The 16643-nt window shown below is 41.6% G+C and overlaps 1 protein-coding gene across 3 annotated transcripts in view; it reads right to left on the reverse strand.

Moving 5' to 3' along the window:
- The window catches only part of tbl1xr1a (tbl1x receptor 1a), a 32624-nt gene extending 20486 nt beyond the window's left edge, over positions 1-12138 (reverse strand). The window contains exons 1-3 of one of the 3 annotated variants that reach the window (XM_039002575.1): positions 11888-12138; positions 6535-6579; positions 2471-2536 (exon numbers count right to left, since the gene is read on the reverse strand). The gene's annotated coding sequence lies outside the window, so the exon portion shown is untranslated. The remainder of the gene's footprint in view (positions 1-2470; positions 2537-6534; positions 6580-11887) is intronic. The other 2 variants (XM_039002576.1, XM_039002577.1) reach the window with 2 other exon arrangements.
- Between the last annotated feature and the right edge of the window lie 4505 nt (positions 12139-16643).

Here is a 16643-nt window from a genome sequence, read left to right on the forward strand (position 1 = left end):
TTGAAAACGCCAAATTGAGAAAAGTCAAAACAAAGTTCTTACATACTGTATTTTTAGCTGATGAAGACAAAAGACCCCAAAAACTTAAGATTCTCAATGTAAAATGTTGCAAAGGACAAAAATGCAAATCACATTCATTCCAATGTGCCATGCAAATGTTATTATCATCTTATCGCTAATCAGTTTCTTAGCACTCGGCAAAGTTAAATGATTACAAATTTCCTGTTACATAAGGAAACAACGGTTATTATTATTATCCATACAAATTCTCACACGTGCGTAGCCTATTCTTCCTCATACATCCATCCTTAGCCTACTCATCAACAACAGGATTCCCTTTGCATCCAATTTTAAAGTCAACAATTGGAGACCTTCAACAACACACTAAAAAGTATGTGGACAACCGCTCATCTCATTCTAAAATCAAAGGCATCAATATGGAGTTGGTCCCCCCTTTGCTGCTATAACAGCCTCAACTCTTCTGGGAAGGCTAGATCAAATCAAAGTGTATTTGTCACGTGCGCCGAATACAACAGGTCTAGTAGACCTTACAGTGCTTACTTACATGCTCTAACCAATAGTGCAAAAAAGGTGTTAGGTGAGTAAAGAAATAAAACAACAGTAAAAAGACAGGCTATATACAGTAGCGAGGCTATAAAAGTAGTGAGGCTACATACAGACACCGGGTTAGTCAGGCTGATTGAGGTAGTATGCAATGCAAATAGTCCGGGTAGCCATTTGATTACCTGTTCAGGAGTCTTATGGCTTGGGGGTAAAAGCTGTTGAGAAGCCTTTTTGTCCTGGACTTGGCACTCCGGTACCGCTTGCCATGCGGTAGTAGAGAGAACTGGGGTGGCTGGAGTCTTTGACAATTTGTAGGGCCTTCCTCTGACACCGCCTGGTGTAGAGGTCCTGGATGGCAGGCAGCTTAGCCCCAGTGATGTACTGGGCCGTACGCACTACCCTCTGTAGTGCCTTGCGGTCAGAGGCCGAGCAATTGCCGTACCAGGCAGTGATGCAACCAGTCAGGATCATCTCGTTGTTGTAGCTGTAGAACCTTTTGAGGATCTCAGGACCCATGCCAAATCTTTTTAGTTTCCTGAGGGGGAATAGGCTTTGTCGTGCCCTCTTCACGACTGATGTTGGAACATTGCTGCAGGGACTTGCTTCCATTCAGCCACAAGAGTATTAGTGAGGTCGGGCAATGATGTTGGGCGACTAGGCCTGGCTCGCAGTCGGCGTTCCAATTCATCCCAAAGGTGTTCGATGGGGTCAAGGTCAGGACTCTGTGCAGGCCAGTCAAGTTTTTCCACACCGATCTCAACAAACCATTTCTGTATGGTTTCTGTATGGTTTCTGTATGGTGCACAAAGTTGGAAGCACAGAATCATCTAGAATGCCATTGTATGCTGTCGCGTTAAGATATCCCTTCACTGGAACTAAGGGGTCTAGCCCGAACCATGAAAAACAGCCCCAGACCATTATTCCTCCTCCACCAAACTTTACAGCTGGCACTATGCATTGGGGCTGGTAACGTGCTGACATTCTTCTGCTGACATTGCTTCCAGAGGCAGTTTGGAACTCGGTAGTGAGTGTTGCAACAGAGGACAGACGATTTCTACACGCCATACACGGCGGTTCTGTTAGCTTGTGTGGCCTATCACTTCGCAGCTGAGCCGGTGTTGCTCCTATACATTTCCACTTCACAATAACAGCACTTACAGTTGACCGGGGAAGCTCAAGCAGGGCAGAAATTTGACGAACTGACTTGTTGGAAAGGTGGCATCCTATGACGGTGCTACATTGAAATTCACTGAGGTCTTCAGTATGGGCCATTCTACTGCCAATGTTTGTCTATGGAGATTGCATGGCTGTGTGCTTGATTTTATACACCTGTCAGCAATGGGAGTGGCTGAAATAGCAGAATCCACTCATTTGAAGCGGTGTCCACATACTTAGTGTACTAGCATATAAATCCCAATGTCAGGAGCACATTTATGATCCATTTAGTAAGAGACATCGCTCCCACATCAGCATACAAATCACAAGTGTAGACCTGTGTTTTTTTATTCAATATTCTCCATTCAACATTATCACGCTATTAAGCTGATCACAAGACAGTGTTCTGCAGAGGATCCCTGCCTCTTCAATGCATAGAGGTCTGAGGTATGAAACCTTGATCGTGCCTGAGTGAGGTATGCAAGAGTGACCTTACATCCCTCTCTCTCCATCCTGCCTACTATCCATTCACTACAGCACTCATAGCCATAGCCCATAGAGCTTTTCCTTTCCCCAGTAACTAGGCTACACTACAATGACAATTGTCATATCTATGCTCACAGAGCTGAGGAACAAAGACAAAGCCATCCAATAAAAAGAGAAAATCCTACCCAGAAATTAAGGCTGATTACACAGCATTTAGCCAAAAACGCAGACCAATAAACATTTTTATCTGTAGCTTCCTACTTACCACAGTAGTAAGTCTGTTTTCACAACAAATATGTTTTGAAAGGGCACAGTCTACCAGTTTCACAACCTGCAAGGCAAACAGAGGGTCAAAAATAAGCAATTGACAAACATACTGCAGCACTACAAAATGTCAAAGCCTCTTTTGTATGTTAAATGGTTATGAGATAATGTTGGATATCTAGGCTATTTGGGAACGGAAAACATGCTGCGTGGTCTGTCTGCCATACACTTGCCAAGCTATCTTCAATATCTTTAGAGCAGGGTTCCCCAACTGGCAGAACTGATTTTATTTGCCCCCCCCAAGTTTAGATTTTTATTTCTGGACATTAGACTAAAAACACCAGCAAATCCACTCCAAGTGATTTTAATTTTAGAAATTTGTTCCATAGTTTTCCCATGCATAATAGAAATATACACACTCAGTTGCTAGTGTATGAGGTACCACCTAGTTCACGAAAAATGGTTTGCTCCTACAGACAGTCACGTGGCAGTGGCTTGCTATATAAAAGGCAGACAGGCATCCAGTTACTGTTCGATTGAACGTTAGAATGGGCAAAGCGAGTGACCTAAGTGACTGAGCGTGGTATGATCGCAGGTGCTAGGTGCCGGGCACACATTTCCAGTATCTCAGAAACAGCCAGCCTCCTGGGCTTTTCACACACGACAGTGTCTAGGGTTTACAGAGAATAGTGAGACAAACAAAAAACATCCAGTCAGCGGCAGTCCTGTAGGCAAAAACAGCTTGTTGATGAGAGGTCGAAGGAGAATGCCAAGAATCATGCAAGCTAACAGGCAGGCCACAAACAGTAAAATAATGGAGCAGTAAAACAGCGGTGTGCAGAACGGCATCTCGGAACGCACAACTCGTTGGTTGGGCTATTGCAACAGACGACCACACCGGGTTCCACTCCCATCAGCTAACAACAAGAAGAAGCGGCCCCTAATCCGACAAATCCCGGTTCATGTTGCGTCATGCTGATGGCAGAGTCAGGATTTGGCGTAAGCAGCATGAGTCCATGGCCCATCCTGCCTGGTGTGAACAATACAGGCTGGTGGCAGTGGTGTAATGGTATGGGGAATGTTTTCCTGGCACGCGTTAGGTCCATTGATTCCAATTGATCAATGTTTGAACACCACACCTTGTAGAATCCATGCCCCAAAGAACTCAGGCTGTTCTGGAGGAAAGGGGGGGGGGGGTCCAACCAGGTACAAGATGGGTGTACCTAATAAACTGGCCACTGAGTGTGTAATCACATACAAATGTAAGCAAGGTTTGAAATGATTATGTTTCAGTCAAGTATATCCGTCTGGCCTTCTTGCAGTCAAATTCGCGGTCTACAAATGATTTGTAATTATGTTCCGGACCCCTGACCATCCACTCAAGAAAAAAAATTGGCCTGTGGCTGAATCTAGTTGATGATCCCTGCTTTAGAGTATATTTAGGCCTGTTTAGCCCAGGCAGATCACTCAAAAGTAACTTTGAAATTGGACGTCAGGAAATGCCTTTAAAACAGGCCACCAGGGGAAACAGTGAGCGCTATTACCATCAAGTAATCCCATGATTCTGGTCAGAAGTTTCGATCCCAGCGGTGGACACTAGTTTTTTGTTTTAACCCTATCCCTATCCCAAACCTTATCCCTTACCTTAACAATTCGGAATGAGTGCCTAAAGCTAACTTTCCGAATTTGACATTTGGAGCAACTTCGAAATTTGACTTTGAAGAAGCGTGGATAAACGTCTAACTCTGCAGTGAGACTGTGAGAGCTTGTTGGTTTAGCCAACAGCATCCTTGATGCATTCATTCAAGGCACAATTTTGTTTACTTACAATGTCAACAGAACATTTGTATTTATTGGAAAGCAGCATCAAGCTCATTACCGTGCACTTTTACCACCCTGTGAAATTCATCATAACTTTATCTGTAGCATAATAAACTGCATGCTTTCCCGAGTCGTAGTGGGAGGACCATACAACATATCGCATGACTCCAAGTTTACCCCGATATGATGGTTATTATATCAATATTTGCGCATAAAAGCGTTTCCACCGCCATTTTCCGGATAATACATTTTACAGAAACAAAAAGATCCCACCTTGTCTAACGTATTTTGTTTTGTCGACATATGGAAAGTTTACAGACAAATTTGCTGTTTCCATCAGGCCTGTCATGCCATTTTTTATCCAACGTACTTTACTCGCATAAAAAGGTTGGATGGAAACCTGGTTACAATTGGCAATGTTTTTAATCAAAACTTTATGAAGATCAAAAACATTTTAGGGTCCCAAGGTAAAAAGCTAACGCTTCCTAATTTAGCTCAGATTAAATCCACCGCTCACTGAGTGCACTCAAAAAATACATATCGCTGTCTTGCATAAGAGACAATAGCAGCAGGAACAGGGCCTAAAATTACGGCGCGTAAGTATTTCACCAGCCACGTTGGCAGATGGTCAGGACTCAACATTGCATGCATTTCACTCACATTTGTGAATATAGGCCTAGCTGCAACATTCAAGTAAAAAAAGGCTACTTATATCAAAGTACATCTGACTTCAGGCTGACATGTAAAATTCACATGTTATTCAATCATTGCACCCACACTGCGTAGCCAGGCGCTAAAATAGAACTTGGTTATATTTGTGACGCTTGATGCGCTGCAAGTCCCGCCTCACCCATCTCATTGGTTTTAGGAGCATATACACACGTGGGTGATTGAAAGATGAACTGAGGTCCACAATTCAGTTGGTGGTGGTAATGCACCTTAAAGTTGGTTGCCAACCGCCATATAAAGTCCAAAGAAGAAAAAGAAGCCTGAAGGAGGAGAGATTTCATTTCTAGTACTCGGTTTACCCTTTTATCTGTGGATTAATTGTCGGAGTAGAAGACCTTGTGCATTTCAGGTAAAATAACAACCCAATGTTTATATCCCAGGACAAATGAGCTAGCAACAGCAAGCTAGCTAGCTAGCTAAATTGCCATAAATGTTTAATGCTTTTCAACCTGTCCCCAAATTAATATAGTTGGTTCAGAGTTTGTTTTTATATTTCAACCTGCGTGTCCTGATCGCGTCTGGTGTGGGTGGACAAAATCAACATACGCGTGAGCGGTCTGGTCAGCATGTAAAGCTTTCTGTTGATTGCTACATAAAGCCTTCTGCCGTTCAAAGGCAATGTTAAAGAAAGCACTTCAACCACTGCACCAGACTGATATTGTACATTTGCAAAAATGTCTAACAACCTGTTTTGCTTTGTCATTATAGGGTATTGTGTGTAGATTGATGAGGGGGAAAAATGTAATCCATTTTAGAGTAAGGCTGTAAAGTAAATGTTTTTTGCAAAAAGTCAAGGGGTCTGAATACTTCCCGAATGCACTGTAGAAGCTTCAGTACATAGCTTCAAATTGTTTGTCATTTTGAAACTAAATTATTCATTAAATAGATTCAATTATTTACCTGTAAGGAATGTCATTTGACCCAATATTATGGCCATAGATTGAATTAACCCTGATATGTATCAAATTACATTCTAAAACAGTTTAGATGTAATTAGTCAAATTATTTAGTATGCTTTGAGTCTCAGTTCTTCTGTTATTTAATATGGTGTTCTTTTTTTATGAAATTGCATATATAATAGAAGATATTCAAGTTGTTATTCTAGTTCTATCAATTATCAACATATCGTTCAATGTTTAAAAAATAAAGCTCAGTGGTTATTCTGTGACTTGAGCTAATACGCTTTCTTATTTTGCCCTGGTATCGTTTCGGTTTAAAGTATCATCTTGGTATCGAGTATCTTTTCAGTATCGAGTATTGTGATACTAAACCTGGTATTGAAGTCCAAATTCTGATATCGTGACAACACTAGATCATTCAGTGGGTGCAACAAGTCTACCTTTTGCTTGTAACCACGCATGGTAAGGAAAGTTTGTCACCAATAGTCTATAGCCTCCTTAATTCCTTACTCACAATACAACAGCTTTGATAGTACAAGCAGGCATTTATGAAAATCAACCTTAAAGATTTAGCTCAGATATCAGCTTGGTTATAGAGGGAGGTTAATGTGCTTACCATGTGCCCGAACGTCATTCAGATATGACAGTATCCCTCTTCAGTCTGAGGACAAAAGAAAAAGAGATTCTGATTCAAATAAATTAATAAGCGTTAAACTAAATTGCCATCTCACTCAACCTTTAGTGTAAGGCTAACCCACAAACAGAAGTCAACCAATTATAATCTTCAAGTCTGCTTCTCCATACTACTTCAGCAAGCAACAGTATACGTTTCACTAAATTAGAGCCTTTAGATTTGTCTAACTAATAAGCCGAAGCAGGATGGTCCTTGATGACAAAAATCAGTAAATAGCCTAGCCTAAGTAACACAGTTTTCAGATGAAAAGGTGCTAAGAGAGGGGATCCTCTTGCTATTTGATGAGAGTCAATACAGTATACCCCAGGGATTAGTATTTAATTAAAGCTTTAAGAGATGTTGTAAGTGATGGCCTACATGACCTATGAGTAAGGGAACTCCTCCTCTCCCTTTCCTTCCCCCACTGTTATCGCAGCACAGATCACATTCCATAGCAGAGTTTCTAAGATGGGCAAAGGTAGGCTAGCATTTCACTGGACGTATACAGACCCTGGAAATGCTTAGCAAGCTAGTCAGACTACTTGGCTCAGCACAGGAAGAGCGAGATCCTACAGACCCAGCATGTCATTAAATAGCAGTTTAACGTGTTTGGTAGCTTGCTATATTATCATTGCAGCATACATTCTGCTGTGTTTGTTTAGTTATTGTGTTTGACTTATAACCTACTTCCCTGATTCTGGAATCTAGACTTTGGCTCATCATTCACACGGTTTGTAGTTCATTGTACAGTATACAACCACCAGGCTATTTCATGTGAGCCAGAAATTTAAATGAGATAATCCTAATAATGGACATGAAGGTTTCACTGTTTAACTTGTGCAACACATTTTTTGATACCCATGGTAAGACAATCTAAAGTCACCTTCAATGGTCAATTACCACCCTCTACTTTGCTTCCAAGTCCCTACTCCTTTTCAGTCTTCCTCGTGACCAAGGGTAAGACAGATCTGTTGCCACAGACCAAGCTCCATTGAAAGCTGCAGTGAACAGTTTAATTAGGCCATCTACGACACATAAAATGGTCTATGCTAAATCATTGATAACTTCAGTTCAATTTAATAGATAGCATAGCACAGAATCGAGTCATTGTGCTCAAGTTTAGGCCTAAATAGAACACCTCTCCTCTTGGTTTAAAATAAAGGATATGAGCATCATAGCCAATCAACTAGCACTTTTCTTTTTTTAAACTTATTTAACTAGGCAAGTCAGTTAAGAACAAATTCTTATTTACAATGACCTACCCCGGCCAAACCCTAACCCAGACGACACTGGGCCAATTGTGTGCCGCCCTATGGGACTCCCAATCACGGCCGGTTGTGACACAGCCCAGGATCGAACCAGGGTCTGAGATGCAGCACCTTAGACCGCTGCGCATTTATTAGTCCTAAACTCAGGTCAGTGAAATAAGAGACTACCATTTGATTGGTATGGCATACAGTCCTTGACTGGTTCATATGATTCACGTGATTTCTAATATTAGGTCAGACTTCTCAGGAAGTTGTGCACACCATCTAAAAGACCAGCCCATGTAAACACAGCCTTTGTCACCAAGCCGGTCATTCTTAGCTTACTGTTACTAGGAAAGAGTAAGGGATCTATTCAATCTGTATTGCTGAAGCGTTACAAATTGGACGATAGAAATGTTAAAGTAATTTCCAATTGAGCCGGCATCTGCAGCGTTTACCATGAACGCCGTCTCCGCTAATGCAGGAACATTGCCTTTAAATTTATATCACGCTGTAATGCTGAATTTCTGTGATGTATATTGATTAGAGCCCTAAACCTGCCTTTATCCTAATTCACTGTAAAAAAATAAATGTTGCGCATTGGCCTACATTTAATGTGCTCCAAAGAAAAGCTGCCTCCTCCTCCATTGATCGCTCTGCTTGACCAATACAATCATTCTTCCCAGAGTGTTTCACTATTAGGTTTGCATGATTAATCAAATTCTGATCGAAATTGTGATATTGACATGTGCAATATCCATATTCTAATTTCTTAGAAACTACGTTAATATGAGAATAACTACTCCCCATTCATTCACTCTTTACATGCACAGAGGATGCTAACCAATCATAAGTGGGTTCTCACTCTGCATGGCCCGCACATGCTGGCCAATCACAAGCATCCCCGCTGGGAGTGTACAGTTAGATGCTGGTGAGGAGAGAAAGGGCTTTACCAAATACAGTACAGTATGAGGTTTAGAAACAATGTGGCTTTACCTCTGTGTGTGTCAGAAACATGAGTCCTGCTAGTGCTAACGAGAACGTCGATTTGGTGGTATGGCAGTATTTCAGCTACAGGCAAACCAATGTCAACCAAATGCAACTGTTGTTACAAAGTGCTTCAGCATTGTGGCGACAACAAGAGGAAACACGACAAATATATTCAATCATTTGAAGAAGAACCATCCCCTAATTTATGGCGATAGGATGGTAAAAATAAAGCGACCGACAGCAGCAAAGCCCCTCAGCCACAACCACCCACCTACGTTAAACAGGAAATGATTGCCGGTGTTCACGTGTCACGACCTACGAAAAACATCCCGTGGACACAGAAATCACAGAGGCCATCACCTATCACACAGTCAGCAAAGATCGCTTCAAGCACAGGGAAGGTATGCCTTGGGACTTAGAGGCACTACTCCAAAGTGGGAGGGTGCTCTGGGTTCAGGGGCATTCAGCATGTTAAACTTGACCTCTGGGGTCACAACACACACCATGTGATAAGTGTCAACAGGGAGAGAAGAGGAGAGGGGCTGCTGCTGCTGTTCGTCTCCCTGGGCTTCCCCAGAGGAAAAACAAATTACAGAGCAACGGAAAGGTCCCCAACACACAGCCTGGCACTGATTTATATTAGCTTATGAAGAAGAGTTAACTTCTCATCTCTCTAGCTACGCATTATACCTTTTTTATTTATCCTAACCCTCAACGGAGCTTCATCATTCCTTCCAAGCTGAACCCGCTTCAGATTAGCGTAGAGGTCAGCATTATTACTATTGGGCCTAGGCTAAGTCCAGCTCCGTCAGTCATGTCACTTGATTTCCCTTTGGCTCAATACATTATTTAGGCTAAATAAGGCTCATTGTGAAGGTTTAAAAGAAACCAACTGTCATATAGCCTACTGGTGTAAGGTTGCGTTCACATGCTCCTTGCAAGAAGAAAATTCTGAACTGTCTAGCCTAACTGGGAAACGTGGGGTACAACGATGCTATCCAGGTTTCCCACTAGTATTCGCAAATTGGAAGCGCACATGGAATTTGGCTTATCCGGGAGTTTCATCAGTAGTCCCAAGTTTCCAATTATAAAGCAAGTGAACACACAATAAGAACTAGCCTGAACTAAGATCATATTTCTGACTGTATTTCTGATTGTAAAATTCTCTGCCTATGTGTGCCATTTAAATTAAATATGGGTTGGTATGAGAACTATTGATAGATGATTTTGTATTTATGTCTTGTTCTGTCATGGTCCTGGCAATCTATGAAACAAAGAACTGCTGCTGAAGAACTGAAATCCACTCATCCCACCCCTCCCCCACATGTTCCTTCATACTGTCAAGCACCTGTTACATAACTGAGCTAGTCCACCACTAGCTACATAAGAGGGTGAGACTTTAAGCTATGTAAATATGATCAACTTTAATGTCTATATGAAATATGAATATTGGCATCTTGTGTGTAAAGCAGATCATTAACTAGGCTAGTGTTGTGTTAGGCCTTTGTTCTATTGTTTTAATAGATCATTTCACTGATTGAATATCCCCATAATATAATAAAGCATAGTGGTCAGACAATACTGGGTCAATACCATCTTAAACAGGAGCTAGGTTTACCTGCAACATTTCAATTCAATATAAATTCTTAGGTCAAGCAATACAACTGAAACTTTCCATGACAGACTGACCAGGTGTATCCTGGTTAAAGCTATGATCTCTTTTTGATGTCACTTATTAAATCCACTTCTGTCAGTGTAGATGAAGGGGAGGAGTCAGGTTAATGATGGATTTTTAAGCCTTGAGACAGTGTATGAGGGTGAATGGGCAAGACAACATATTTAAGAGCCTTTCAACAGGGTATGGTAGTATGTGACAGACGGACCGGTTTGTGTCAAGAACGGAAATGCTGCTGGGTTTTTCACACTCAACAGTTTCCACAGGTATGCTGGCCCATGTTGACTCCAATGCTTCCCACAGTTGTGTCAAGTTGGCTGGATGTCCTTTGGGTGGTGAACCATTCTTGATACAACTGTGGGAAGCATTGGAGTCAACATGTGCCAGCATCCCTGGACATCAACTAAGCTAATGCTGTGTCATTAAGTTGAGCTATGCTGCTTTTCGACTATAACACCAGTTACACTAGTAGTGTATACACCCTTATGTTATACTAGTGAAATTGTGTTGCCATAGCTAGGGCTGACACTGAGGACTTCTAAAATGCACACTCAACAACCTCTGCATAATCAAAACATTTGCTTTGTGAAAAGGTGTTCAAGTTCAGTGAGCCATTGTTATGTAAATGCAAGCTGAAAAGTACCAGTGGTCTGGCTTTGGCCCCAAGTGAGAGCAGGTCCGCCAGAGCCATGGCCTAGTGCGACAAGGTGCAGATGGAAACTGAAAAGTCTGAGCCTTTTGGGTAACACACGGGGTAAATGCGCCACTAGAGTAGCACTCTCCGACTCGGAGTTCCCTTCCCCCACACTCATGTGTTACATTGCTGATTTTGTCAATAAGCTCTGATTTTGCTTCTTTATTATATAGAAGTTAACATATGGCTAAATAAATGTTTCCACATATCCAAATCCATTTTGTATAACTAGCCACAGTTAATGGTGTAACATGTTTATTTGTGTCCATGTGTCACAATAAAGCTTACATTACAGCTAGATTTGTGGCTACAAATCTGTTTTCAACCCCTCAGATAAAACTTTTCTAATGGTTCAGCTAAAATGCTTGGCTGTGATGATAATCATCATCATACATTTAAAGTGGCTAACAAACAACCTTACACACCCTGTGAAGTTGTAGACAGGCGTAGGAAGCAAGCTTCTAGTCACCACACGCGCACATATTTACATACACACACATTCATACACATGCGCGCGCGGACACACGCTGACGCTGCCCATCCCCCACCTTTGTGAAATCACCAAAATAAATGTCCGTGACACTGAAACAATTGACCATAACCACCTACAAACAATAGTGTACAATGAATGCGTCTCGTAGTATATTGTATATGACCTACAATCACGAGAAAAGCCAAGAAAACACTTACTTAAATGCCCAGATTACACAAGGGGTGCCTTCTCTGCTGTGCTCCTTATATGGAATCTCCTCCTCCACCGCTATTTTCTAAAATATAGTCACAATAAAGCGTTATAAGTCTACTCCGAGATGGCAGCTTGGTAGTTAAAATCCCAAATGAGCCATGTGTTTTGATTACATAAGTGTAGCATTTGATAAATCCTTTTTAAAAATTACATTGAAGAGCAATTGGGGTACATTGTAAGGTTGCTTGCTAGTGGAGAAAGAGCCAAACGGTTCACAACCAGCCAACGGCTTCAGACACTGAAACACGGAGGAGGTGACTCTCCAGGCAAAAATGAGGCAGCCAATTCTCTGCAGTTAGGTAGAAACTGGAGGACACAAAAACATTAAAATAAGTGTCGCAGTATAAAGCAGTGTTTTATGTACCTATATACCTAATGTTGTTGGAATAGTCTTTATAGAAAATACACATTAGAGCACTAAACACATTTTTGTCGCAGATGCAGAAATCTCTATAAAAGAATGCTAATATCTACAACATAATTTATCACACACTGGCCTGAAATAGGTGAATTATGTAAAAACATAACAAAAAAACATCTGGTGCGTTTGTAAATAACAGCTGATGTGTCTTGTCTAAACAGCTAGCTACTAAATCTACAACAACAAAAAAATATTTTGGGAAATTAAAGTTGAACGACTTCCCAAAGAAGGGTCTAAACTGCAGTAAAACGGGGTGGCAGTGCCAGGATAATGTAGCACTATGCTAAATTGTTAAGTTAGCTTGCTAGCGAGCTATCAAGTTAACCATCTATTCTTGGAAGCTAAATAGATGTGAATATGGTAGATATGAAAATTGGTTTGACCTGTTACAGGCCCAGTGCAGTCAAAAAATATGATTCTCCTATGTTATATATATATATATATATATAAACTCAGCCAAAAAAGAAACGTCCTCTCACTGTCAACTGTGTTTATTTTCAGCAAACTTAACATGTGTAAATATTTGTAGATTATTAAGATTAAAATTCAACAACTGAGACATAAACTGAACAAGTTCCACAGACATGTGACTAACAGAAATGGAATAATGTGTCCCTGAACAAATGGGGGGGGGGGGGGGGGGGTCAAAATCAAAAGTAACAGTCAGTATTTGGTGTGGCCACCAGCTGCATTAAGTACTGCAGTGCATCTCCTCCTCACCAGATTTGCCAGTTCTTGCTGTGAGATGTTACCCCACTCTTCCACCAAGGCACCTGCAAGTTCCCGGACATTTCTGGGGGGAATGGCCCTAGCCCTCACCCGCCGATCCAACAGGTCCCAGACGTGCTCAATGGGATTGAGATCCGTGGCAGAACACTGACATTCCTGTCTTGCAGGAAATCACGCACAGAATGAGCAGTTTGGCTGGTGGCATTGTCATGCTGGAGGGTCATGTCAGGATGAGCCTGCAGGAAGGGTACCACATGAGGGAGGATGTCTTCCCTGTAACGCACAGCGTTAAAATTGCCTGCAATGACAACAAGCTCAGTCCGATGATGCTGTGACACACCGCCCCAGACCATGACAGACTCTCCACCTCCAAATCGATCCTGCTCCAGAGTACAGGCCACAGTGTAACGCTCGTTCCTTCGACTATAAACGGGAATCCGACCATCACCCCTGGTGAGACAAAACCAGTCCTGTCTGGTCCAGTGACGGTGGGTTTGTGCCCATAGGCGGCGTTGTTGCCGGTGATGTCTGGTGAGGACCTGCCTTACATCAGGCCTACAAGCCCTCAGTTCAGCCTCTCAGCCTATTGCGGACAGTCTGAGCACTGATGGAGGGATTGTGCTTTCCTGGTGTAACTCGGGCAGTTGTTGTTGCCATCCTGTACCTGTTCCACAGGTGTGATGTTCAGATGTACCGATCCTGTGCAGGTGTTGTAACACGTGGTCTGCCACTGCGAGGACGATCAGTTGTCCGTCCTGTCTCCCTGTAGCTCTGTCTTAGGCGTCTCACAGTACGGACATTGCAATTTATTGCCCTGGCCACATCTGCAGTTCTCATGCCTCCTTGCAGCATGCCTAAGGCACATTCACGCAGATGAGCAGGGACCCTGGGCATCTTTCTTTTGGTGTTTTTCAGTCAGTAGAAAGGCCTCTTTAGTGTCCTAAGTTTTCATAACAGTAACCTTATCTGCCTACCATCTGTAAGCTGTTAGTGTCTTAACGACCATTCCACAGGTGCATATTCATTAATTATTTATGGTTAATTTAACAAGCATGGGAAAAAGTGTTTAAACCCTTTACAATGAAGATCTGTGAAGTTATTTGGATTTTTATGAATTGTCTTTGAAAGACAGGTTCCTGAAAAGGGATGTTTCTTTTTTTGCTGAGTTTATATATTTCCACACTGAGGTTGGAATAATACTGTGAAATTGTATAAGAGCTGTTTGAAAAGACCGCCTGAAATTTCAGCCTGTTTTGGTGGGATAGTTTTGGCCTGCCTCACAAGGCGGTAAATTAGTTAATACACCAATAAGAAAGAGAGTCCCTAACCTCTCTGCCAATAACAGCAAATTTGCAGTTTTTCCCTCCCCACTCAGAACACTCCCAGACAGTCTTAGCTATATTTTTTCTTGAGAAATGGCTAAGAAGCTATTTTTGTTTGTTTTTGATCATTTTAGTTTTTGATCATTTTAATTAAAAACAAATCACACTAAGGTACTTCATTGTCACCCAGAAATGATTTGATATTGATATAAAACAGCTGCATTGGACCTTTAAAACAAGATGGTGCTAATGAACAGATGTTCCAGTTCCACAGAGAAAAACTAGCTATGATGATACAAATACACAACAGCAACAAAATATCCAATGTTAAGAATAATGAAGCCTGTCCTGATCTAATTACTCTGGTTATGATCATGTATAAATAACAATCTAACAAACAATCTAATCTAGGCCTAACCATTGGTTATTTCTAAAGGCCTACATTGATGTAAGCAGGATCTTTGTTGGATTGTGGCATTATACGATTAGAAATTATTGTATAATATTATTGGCCGCTACTAGTGCACACACAGCTAACCAGATTTTGGGTTCAAAATGCACCGCTACCCTTTAAATACATCACAAATGGAGGCTGTTGAGGGGAGGACGGCTCATAATAATGTCCGGAATGGAGTCAATGGAATGGTGTCAAAATATTTTGGGGGGTTTTCATGTGTTTGATACCATTCATTCACTCCATTCCGGACATTATTATGAGCCATCCTCCCCTCATCAGCCTCCACCTCAAAGTATGTTCAAGAACATTGAAAAACGTTTTAGGGACAAATGTAATTCTGTATAAACCGTCACGCAACTTAGCAAACATTGAATCGAACTGAACGCACCCCAGGTCGGGATAGGGAAAGGATACTCTGTTACACGTGTACAAACTGCAGCGTCTTCCTGTTTCACGATTGGCTTTCATTCTCATTGGTTGAAAACATGAATAATATTACAATAGTTCACGCCCCTGCAACAGAAGTTTTTGTTTGTATCATGATACTGTAAAGTAAGAGAGTATGTCTAATATAGTTTGCTGAAATGTAACATGCAACATCTTTAACTGATAGCCCAATATGCTTAAGGTTTCATGTCACCAACACACTCCCAAACCCTACAAGATTTAGATAAGGAGGATATTCAGATTTCTATTTAGCTTTGTAGGTTGGAATCATAAATCTACATTTTAGTCTTGGGTGAATAGGCCAGTGAGGTGAGGATAGAGAGTAGAGACAAGATAAGAATGAGCTGTTTGAGACAACTCAAAAGCACTGAGGAGGGAGTCTCTGGAAACAAAGCGGGGGAGTGATGAGAGGCAGAGTAGAGTCTGAAGCTCCTCTGGGCAGAGGACTGCCAGTGTAATGGCCATTACTTCACACACCAGGGAGAGACAAGTGAACAGTGGTAGGGAAAAGAGGGGAAGAAGTAAGGCTGTTATTTTCAGACATCTCACCCCTCGCTGGGATCTCAGGAGAAGGCTCTAGCAATAGTCTTCAGGAATCCATGGTCATATCATGATGTGTAAAATACTGTATGATGGCGCCTGTTGTATTGCATGAAGGTGTGTGTGTGTGACAGTGAGATGGAGAGAGAGAACGATTCCCCCTTTTCAATTCAATCAGGCTTTATTGGCATGGGAAGCATATGATTACATTGCCAATCAAGTGAAATAAAGAAGAAACAAAAGTGAGAAGAAACAAAAATCAACATCAACAAAAAACATTTAAAAAATGTACAGTAAACATTGCACTCAAAGGTTTCAAAAGGATAAAGATGTATCAAATTTTATTTTATCAGCTATGTACAGTGTGTTTAACAATGTGCAAATGGTTGTAGTATGAATAGTAGGGGAAGATGAGTAAACAGATAAATATTGGTGGTATTTACAATGTTTGTGCTCCACTGGTTGTCCTGTTTTCATGGCAACGGGTCACAAATCTTTCTGCTTTGATTGTACATGCTGTATTTCGTCCAACAGAGTTACCTTTTCTCTTTCTACTAATGAGGTTCCAGTGCCACGCTCAATAGATCTATAGCCCCTAGGAGGTCTCCACAACTTTACGTGACCCTGGCCATCTAGACAGCAGAGCCAGTAGATGCCCTTTGCCGTTAAACCCTGACAATGCAAGCCATTGATTACATCCCAACCATCCTTCTCCACTGACAGGGAGACATTTCTTCTCTCTGCCTATAAATTATGTGTGATGGTACAGAATTAGTATTTGAAAT

The sequence above is a fragment of the Salvelinus namaycush genome, chromosome 10 (assembly GCF_016432855.1).
Source record: "Salvelinus namaycush isolate Seneca chromosome 10, SaNama_1.0, whole genome shotgun sequence".
In the NCBI taxonomy this organism is placed as follows: Eukaryota; Metazoa; Chordata; class Actinopteri; order Salmoniformes; family Salmonidae; genus Salvelinus; species Salvelinus namaycush.